Source organism: Balaenoptera ricei, chromosome 10 (assembly GCF_028023285.1).
Source record: "Balaenoptera ricei isolate mBalRic1 chromosome 10, mBalRic1.hap2, whole genome shotgun sequence".
Taxonomy (NCBI): domain Eukaryota; kingdom Metazoa; phylum Chordata; class Mammalia; order Artiodactyla; family Balaenopteridae; genus Balaenoptera; species Balaenoptera ricei.
In genome coordinates this window covers 26,285,858-26,293,820 of record NC_082648.1, presented here as the reverse complement: position 1 = coordinate 26,293,820, position 7,963 = coordinate 26,285,858, and the positions used below count along the sequence as shown (strand labels likewise).

Genomic DNA, 7,963 nt, shown 5'->3' with positions numbered 1-7,963 from the left:
CTCAGGCTCTAGAGCACAGGCTCAGTAGTTGTGGTACACAGGCTTAGTTGCTCTGCAGCAGGTGACATCTTCTCAAACCAGGGCTCAAACCCATGTTCCCTGCACTGGCAGGCAGATTCTTAACCACTGACCCACCAGGGAAGTCCCTTTCATCACTTTAAATATATCGTGCCATACCCTTTTGGCCTGAAGAGTTTCTGCTGAGAAATCAGCTGATAGCCTTATGGGAGTTCCATTGTATGTTATTTGTTGTTTTTCCCTTGTTGATTTTACTATTTTTTCTTTGTCTTTAATTTTGGTCAGCTTGATTACTATGTGTCTCAGCCATATTCCTCCTTGGGTTTATCCTACCTGGGACTCTCTGTGCTTCCTGGACTTGGGTGACTGTTTCCTTTCCCATGTTAGGGAAGTTTTCAGCTGTTATCTCTTCAAATATTTTCTGAGGTCCTTTTTCTCTCTTCTCCTTCTGGAACCCCTATAATATGAATGTTGGTGTGTTTAATGTTGTCCCAGAGGTCTCTTAGACTGTCTTCACTTCTTTTCTTTCTTTTTTCTTTATTCTGTTCCATGGCAGTGATTTCCACCATTCTGTCTTCCAGGTCACTTATCTGTTCTTCTGTCTCGGTTATTCTGCTATTGATTCCTTCTAGTGTATTTTTCATTTTAGTTATTGTATTGTTCATCTCTGTTTGTTCTTTAGTTCTTCTACGCCTTTGTTAAACATTTCTTGCATCTTCTCAATCCTTGCCTCCATTCTTTTCCCGAGATCCTGGATCATCTTCACTATCACTATTCTGAATTCTTTTTCTTGAAGGTTGCCTATTTCCACTTCACTTAGTTGTTTTTCTGGGGTTTTACCTTGTTCCTTCATCTGGGACATATTTCTCTGCCATTTCATTTTGTCTAACTTTCTGTGATTATGGTTTTCTTTACGAAGGCTGCAGGATTGTCCTTCTTGTTTCTACTTTCTGCCCTCTGGTGGATGAGGCTATCTAAGAGGCTTGTGCAAGGTTCCTGAGGGGAGGGACTGGTGGTGGGTGGAGCTGGGTCTTGTCCCTCTGGTGGGCAGGACCATGCTCAGTAAAACTTTAATCCACTTGTCTGCTGATGCGTGGGGCTGTATTCTCACCCTGTTTGTTTTTTGGCCTGAGGTGACCCAGCACTGGAGCCTACAGGCTGTAGGGTGGGGTTGATGGTGGCCTCTGGGAGGGCTCACGCCAATGAGCACTTCCCAGTACTGCTGCTGCCAGTGTCTTTGTCCCCACACTGAGTCATGGCCACCCCCCACCTCTGCAGGAGACCCTCCAATACTAGCGGGTACTTCTGGCCCAGTTTCTTATGGGCTCACTTCTTTTTTCCTGTGGATCCTCGTGTACATGAGACTTTGTGTGCACCCTCCAAGAGTGGAGTTTCTGTTTCTCCCAGTCCCATGGATGTCCTGTGATCAAACCCAACTGGCCTTCAAAGCCAGATTCTCTGGAGACTCTTCCTCTCCCAGGCTGGGAAGCCTGATGTGGGGCTCAGAGCTTTCACTCCTGTGGGATAACTTCTGTGGTATAATTGTTTTCCAGTTTGTGGGTTGCCCACCTGGCTGGTTTGGGATTTGATTTTATTGCAGTTGCGCCCCTCCTACCATCTCATTGTGGCTTCTTCTTTGTCTTTGCATGTAGGTTATCTTTTTTGGTAGGTTCCAGTATTTTTTTGTCAATGGTTGTTCAGCAGTTAGTTGAGATTTTGGTGTTTTCGTAAGAAGGGAGTGAGCTCACGTCTTTCTACTCTGCCATCTTGAGCTAATCTTCTTATTATTCCCTTTTAGAGATAATAAGTCTAAAGTTCTAAGAATATAACTTACACTTAGCTACTGTTCTTATCTACCTGTGTCTGAACGTAAATCTCTTTCTTAGAAGAAAATTACGTCAGTGAAGAAGCATTTAAGTGAAGTTCATTTAGTCTCTGCCCCCCACTCCCCCCACCATGTTGTTTAACTTGTTAGCTGTTAGGCGTTTTGAAAAAACTATTAGGAATGTTTTAAAAGTCTACATCTTTTTTTTCTCTTTCCTATTAAAATCAACATGTTGTTTATTTCCCTTTCTTTTCCATGGCCTAAGAATAATTTCACTGCCAACGTACAGGAAGAGAACATACATTCTCTCAGGATTCCTCCTGAGATTAAGGTAAATATTCTTATTTTTGAAACAGGTAATTTAGTGAATTTATTCTGGCACAGACATCTGTTTTAAATAAAGCTTTAATTAAAGCTGCATGGTTTCAAAGAGGTTAGTTTCCAAGAGACTGAAAAATATCAACACTGTGATGAGTGTGAAACAGATGTAGGGACATTCAGACCAAATAACAAGAAGTAGCTCAATTATCTTTGCAGAGGTAGAGCTTGCTCACCCCACTTTTGCCTGATTTTAATTCCAAACAAAAAGAATCCAAGGAAAGCACTTCCAGTTGGGCAGCTGGGAGAGGACACTGGAAAGGGAAGTAGGGAAGTGACATAGAAAAAGTGAGGCAGCTAATGAAAGGTACATTAAAAAAATTTTATTTATTTATTTATTTATTTATTTATTTATTTATTTATTTATTTAAGGCTGCATTGGGTCTTTGTTGCTCCACGTGGGCTTTCTCTAGTTGCGGCGAGCAGGGGCTACTCTTCGTTGCGGTGTGAGGTCTTCTCATTGCAGTGGCTTCTCTTGTTGCGGAGCATGGGCTCTAGGTGCACGGGCTTCAGTAGTTGTGGCACGCAGGCTCAGCAGTCGTGGTGCATGGGCTTAGTTGCTCTGCAGCATGTGGGATCTTCCTGGACCAGGGCTTGAACCTGTGTCCCCTGTGTTGGCAGGCAGATTCTAAACCATTGACCCAGCAGGGAAATCCCGAAAAGTACATTATTAAGCTAGCTATCTTGTGGAAAAACTCTGAGAGATAGTGCAACATATCAACCTCAGAATTGTGCCACCCAAGGGAAGAACGAGCTGAAAAGTCATGGGTGAAGGCTGACCCTTGTGTGTGTGTGTGGAGGGGTGTGTGAATGAAAAATATTGCCTGCCATATCAGTAAATAAAGCAAATCATCACATTACAGCTGCCCCGAGCCCTGAGGGAACTCAGGATAGAAATAGGATGTCCACCATCTAGCAGTCAACTGCTGCAGCCACCCTTGACATTGCACCCCGAGGAGACTCAGGATGAGAAAGCACAGGATACTGGTCCCAGATAGCTCAGGTGCATATCAAAGGAATGGTTTCAGTGAGCCCAGACTCTTGCATCTTCCCACACATAGAAAAGCACTAAATTCCTTAACTTCAGATATATGGTTTTCTTTAATTAACAGTAATCATTTGATGTTTTGTCTACCTGGTCTTTGTTGCAAAAACTCCTATATATCCTGGCTTCTCCCTTACTTCTTCAGAGCAGTCTCTCAGAGTGATCGGAGATGCTGTGTCCTAGGCTTGAAGTCTTCAGTTTTGTCCGCCAAATAAAACATAACTCAACTTTTGGGTTGTGCACTTTTTTCAGTTGAGGAGGTGGGAGAGGGAGAATAATTTTCTATGCTTTTGACCCTTCTTCATCTCCCCAACTCTGCAATCCTACAGGGAACCATCTGCAGTTGTGGTTGGGGGAGGGTGAACCCTCAGGCACAAGGATGTAGATATTGACAGTTGGAAGTCACAGAACTCACTGACAGGTCTGTGGAACGTGAGCTGGGCTCAGGTGGCAAATGCTGCACATGTTGATGAGGGTGAGTTCATTGCTGATGGGGATCCAAATGCTACTGCTTCTATGGACGGCAATTTGGAGACATCTATCAAAAGCATAATTCAGTAATTCTACTTCAAGAGATTTCCCCTCCAGATACACTCACAAGTGTGCAAGATGATATATGAATAAGACTATTCATATAGAGAAAAATGCAAGGTGCAGCAGTGTTTGTGTGCAAATATTTGGCTAAAAAAATGGTAGTTGTGGGAGAATATATATGTGTATTTGTTGTATGTGTGTAAAATTCTTTGAAAAGATACATAAGAAATAGTTAACACCGGTTGCCTTGGAGGAAGGGAACAGAGGATAAGAGTAAAGGGAGATTTTTCCTCCTGTAGAGTGGCTGTATTGCATTAGCTATTCAAAAATAAATTTTAAATAATTTACAAAGAACATTTAATCTTTTTTTTGAAACTCCAGAGTACTTGGGAAACTTTATTAAAACTACATACCGTTTTTATTTTTATATTTTCAAACTTTTTATTTCATATTGGAGTACAGTTGACTAACAATGTTGTGTTAATTTCAGTTGTACAACAAAGTGATTCAGTTATATATATACATGTATCTATTCTTTTTCAAATACTGTAAGTTCAGAACATTTTATCTTGAGGGCAGTAGGGAGCTACTAAAATTTTGTTTTGATCTTTCATTGATGATAGAGTGACATGAACAGACACGTTAGGACAGACTGGCAGTTAGGAGGGATGCAGGATTTAGGACAGTTAATGACTGGGTAAAGTAGGAACAAAAGTTTAGTTCCCAGGGCTAAAGCTCCAAACAATCAGGAAATATTATTTAGTCGTTAACCTCTCAGGCAATGTACTTGAGTAGATAAGGGACTCAGTCCAAGGTAAAAAGTAATTGGATATCTGTTCTTACTGTGTTTTCTTAGATTCTATATGTTTATCCTATATCCATTAATCACAGCCAAAGTGTTTACCTTTCTCCCGAAATTCAGCTTGTCTGGAACTTACACACCTTATTTAACTCTCATGTACCAAGCCAAAATTTCCCCTGCCCTAAATCTTCCCACAGCAACTAGAGACCACCCGTGTGACCAAAAGCCCACTGAAATTAATCAAAGTAGCCAATCCTAAACTGTTTACTCTGCTCTACCTTGCAGAAACCCCACTTAAGGCTCTGGCCTGTGCCTTCCCCTTGCTCCTGCTTCTGCCTCCTTATCAAACCTGGTGCTTCCCATGTGGTGACCCCCCCTCCTCTCAGAAAATGCAGATAACACAAATCTTCTTTCAATGCACTGACCTCTCCATGTTATCACTCAGTCATCTCCATAAATTAAAATCCCAAGGGTACAAATGAGACAGTGTCCAATTTTGCATAATAAACATTACTTGGGGGAAATTTTCATATGTAGGAGAATGCAGAGTATCTAAGACTGTCTTCTAGTCCAGTCTGTTCTTAGGAAATCTGAGAATCTATGATAAACTGAGAAAATAAATGAAGTAAGGAAATGGAGAGAACAAGGTTTCTTTGTCTGTGGCCCACTTACAGAATTAAATGGAGGTGGGAGAAGGTTTCTCAGACAAGGAAACATAAAAGACCTAGGAATGACTGAATTATACTGTCCGGCAGCCCAGACAGTTCCATATGCAATAAAACATAAGTTCATGGCCCCCCAGGAGAAATCTACATGGTTAGGGCCATCTTTTGTCTTCTAGACGTCCAATGCTCTCTGCCACAAAAGTATATAAATTTCCACTTACGACAAACTAAACCCAGAGCCCTTAAAAGACAAAACAAAACAGAACAGAACACGTTTATTAGGATATAATTCACATACCATATGAATTAGTTTCCTAGGGCTGCCATAACAAATTACAGTACCACAAACTAGGTGGCTTAGGACAAAAGAAATTTATTCTCTCACAGTTCTGGAGACCAGAAGTGCGAAATCAAAATCAAGGTGTCAGCAAGGCCACGGCTGCTCCAAAGGCTCTGGGGAAGATTCCTTTGTCTTTCCCTAGTTTCTGGTGGCTGTCAGCAATCCTTGCTGTTCTTTGATTTGTACCTCCGTAGTTTCAGTCAATGTCGCTGTCCTCACATGACATTCTTTCTTTCTTTCTTTTTTTCAGTTATATACATCTATATACTTTTTCAGATTATTCTCCATTATAGGTTATTACAAGATATTGAATATAGTCCCTTGTTGCTTATCTATTTTATGTACAGTAGTTTGTATCTGTTAATCCTATACTTCTTAATTTATCCCTTCCCCTCTCCCTTCCCCTTTGGTAACCACAAGTTTGTTTTCTATGTCTGTGAGTCTGTTTCTGTTTTGTAAATAAGTTCACTTGTATCATTTTTTAAGATTCCACATATAGTGGAATAGCATATGTGACAGCATATGATAGCATATGATATTTGTCTTTCTCTGTCTGACTTCACTAAGTATAATATTCTCTACATCCATCCACATTGCTACAAATGGCAATATTTCATTCTTTTTTGTGGCCGAGTAATATTCCATTATATATATCTATATACATACCACATTATGTGTGTATGTGTATATATGTATGTGTGTGTGTGTGTGTATATATATATATATATATATATATATATATATATATATATATATATATATATATATATGCCACATCTTCTTAAGCACTTGGGTTGATTCCACGTCTTGGCTATTGTACATAGTGATGCTATGAACGTTGGGGTGCATGTATCTCTTTGAATTAGAGTCATCAACTTTTCTGCATATATGCCCAGGAGTGGAATTGCTGGATCATATGGTAGCTCTATTTTTAGTTTTTAAAGGAACCTCCATATTGTTTTCCATAATGGCTGTGCCAATTTACATTCCCACCAACAGTGTAGGAGAGTTCCCTTTTCTCCACACCCTCTCCAGCATTTATTGTTTGTAGATTTTTTGATGATAGCCATTCTGACCAGTGTGAGGTGATATATATATTCTTTTTCATATTCTTTTCCATTATGGTTTATCACAGGATATTGAATATAGTTCCCTGTGCTATACAGTAGGACCTTGTTGTTTTCCATCCTATTTATAATAGTTTGCATCTGTTAATCTCAAACTTCCTATCCATCCCTCCCCCACCCCCCCCCTCCCCCTTGTCAATCACAATTCTGTTCTCTATATCTGTAAGTCTGTTTCTGTTTAGTAGATGTGTTCATTTGTGTCATATTTTAGATTCCACATATAAGTGATACCATATGGTATTTGTCTTTCTCTTTCTGACTTACTTCACTTAGTATGATAATCTCTAGGTCAATCCATGTTGCTGAAAATGGGATTAATTAATTCCTTTTTTATGTCTGAGTAATATTCTATGGTATTATATATATGTGTGCGTGCGTGTGTGTATGTATGTGTGTGTGTGTGTGTGTGTGTATATATATATATATATCCCACATTTATATGTACCACATTTTTATCCTTTTAATCTGTCCATGGATATTTTGGTTGTTTCCCTGTCTTGGCTATTGTAAATAGTACTGCTGTGAACATACGGGTGCATGTATCTTTTCCAATTAGAGTTTTGTCTGGGTATATGCCCAGGAACGGTATTGCTGGATCATATGGCAATTCTATTCTTAGTTTTGTTTTTTTTTTAACACCTTTATTGGAGTATAATTGCTTTACAATGGTGTGTTAGTTTCTGCTTTATAACAAAGTGAATCGGCTATACATATACATATATCCCCATATCTCCTCCCTCTTTTGTCTCCCTCCCACCCTCCCTATCCCACCCCTCTAGGTGGTCACAAAGCACCGAGCTGATCTCCCTGTGCTATGTGGCTGCTTCCCACTAACCATCTATTTTACATTTAAAAATGTGGAATGCTGCACAACTTTGCATGTCATCCTTGTGCAGGGGCCATGCTAATCTTCTCTGTATCGTTGCAATTTTAGTATATGTGCTGTGGAAGTGAGCACTAGTCTTAGTTTTTTAAGGAACCTCCATGCTTTTTTCCATAGTGGCTGCACCAATTTACATTCTCACCAACAGTGTAGGAGGGTTCCCTTTTCTCCACACCCCCTTTAGCATTTGTTATTTGTAAAAAAAGGTTTTAAGTTTGATTAGGACCCATTTATTTTTGCTTTTATTTCTTTTGCTTGGTAGACTGAACTGAGAAAATGTTGCTACAATTTATGTCCGAGAATGTTTTGGCTATGTTCTCTTCTAGGCGTTTTATGGTGTCATGTC

At 39.9% G+C, this 7,963-nt stretch overlaps 1 non-coding gene across 1 annotated transcript; it reads right to left on the bottom strand.

The window, feature by feature from the left end:
* Window positions 1-7,585: 7,585 nt before the first annotated feature.
* On the bottom strand, window positions 7,586-7,692 carry LOC132373884 (U6 spliceosomal RNA). Its single transcript, XR_009505540.1, has one exon. It is a non-coding gene; the product is annotated as a U6 spliceosomal RNA (small nuclear RNA).
* Between the last annotated feature and the right edge of the window lie 271 nt (window positions 7,693-7,963).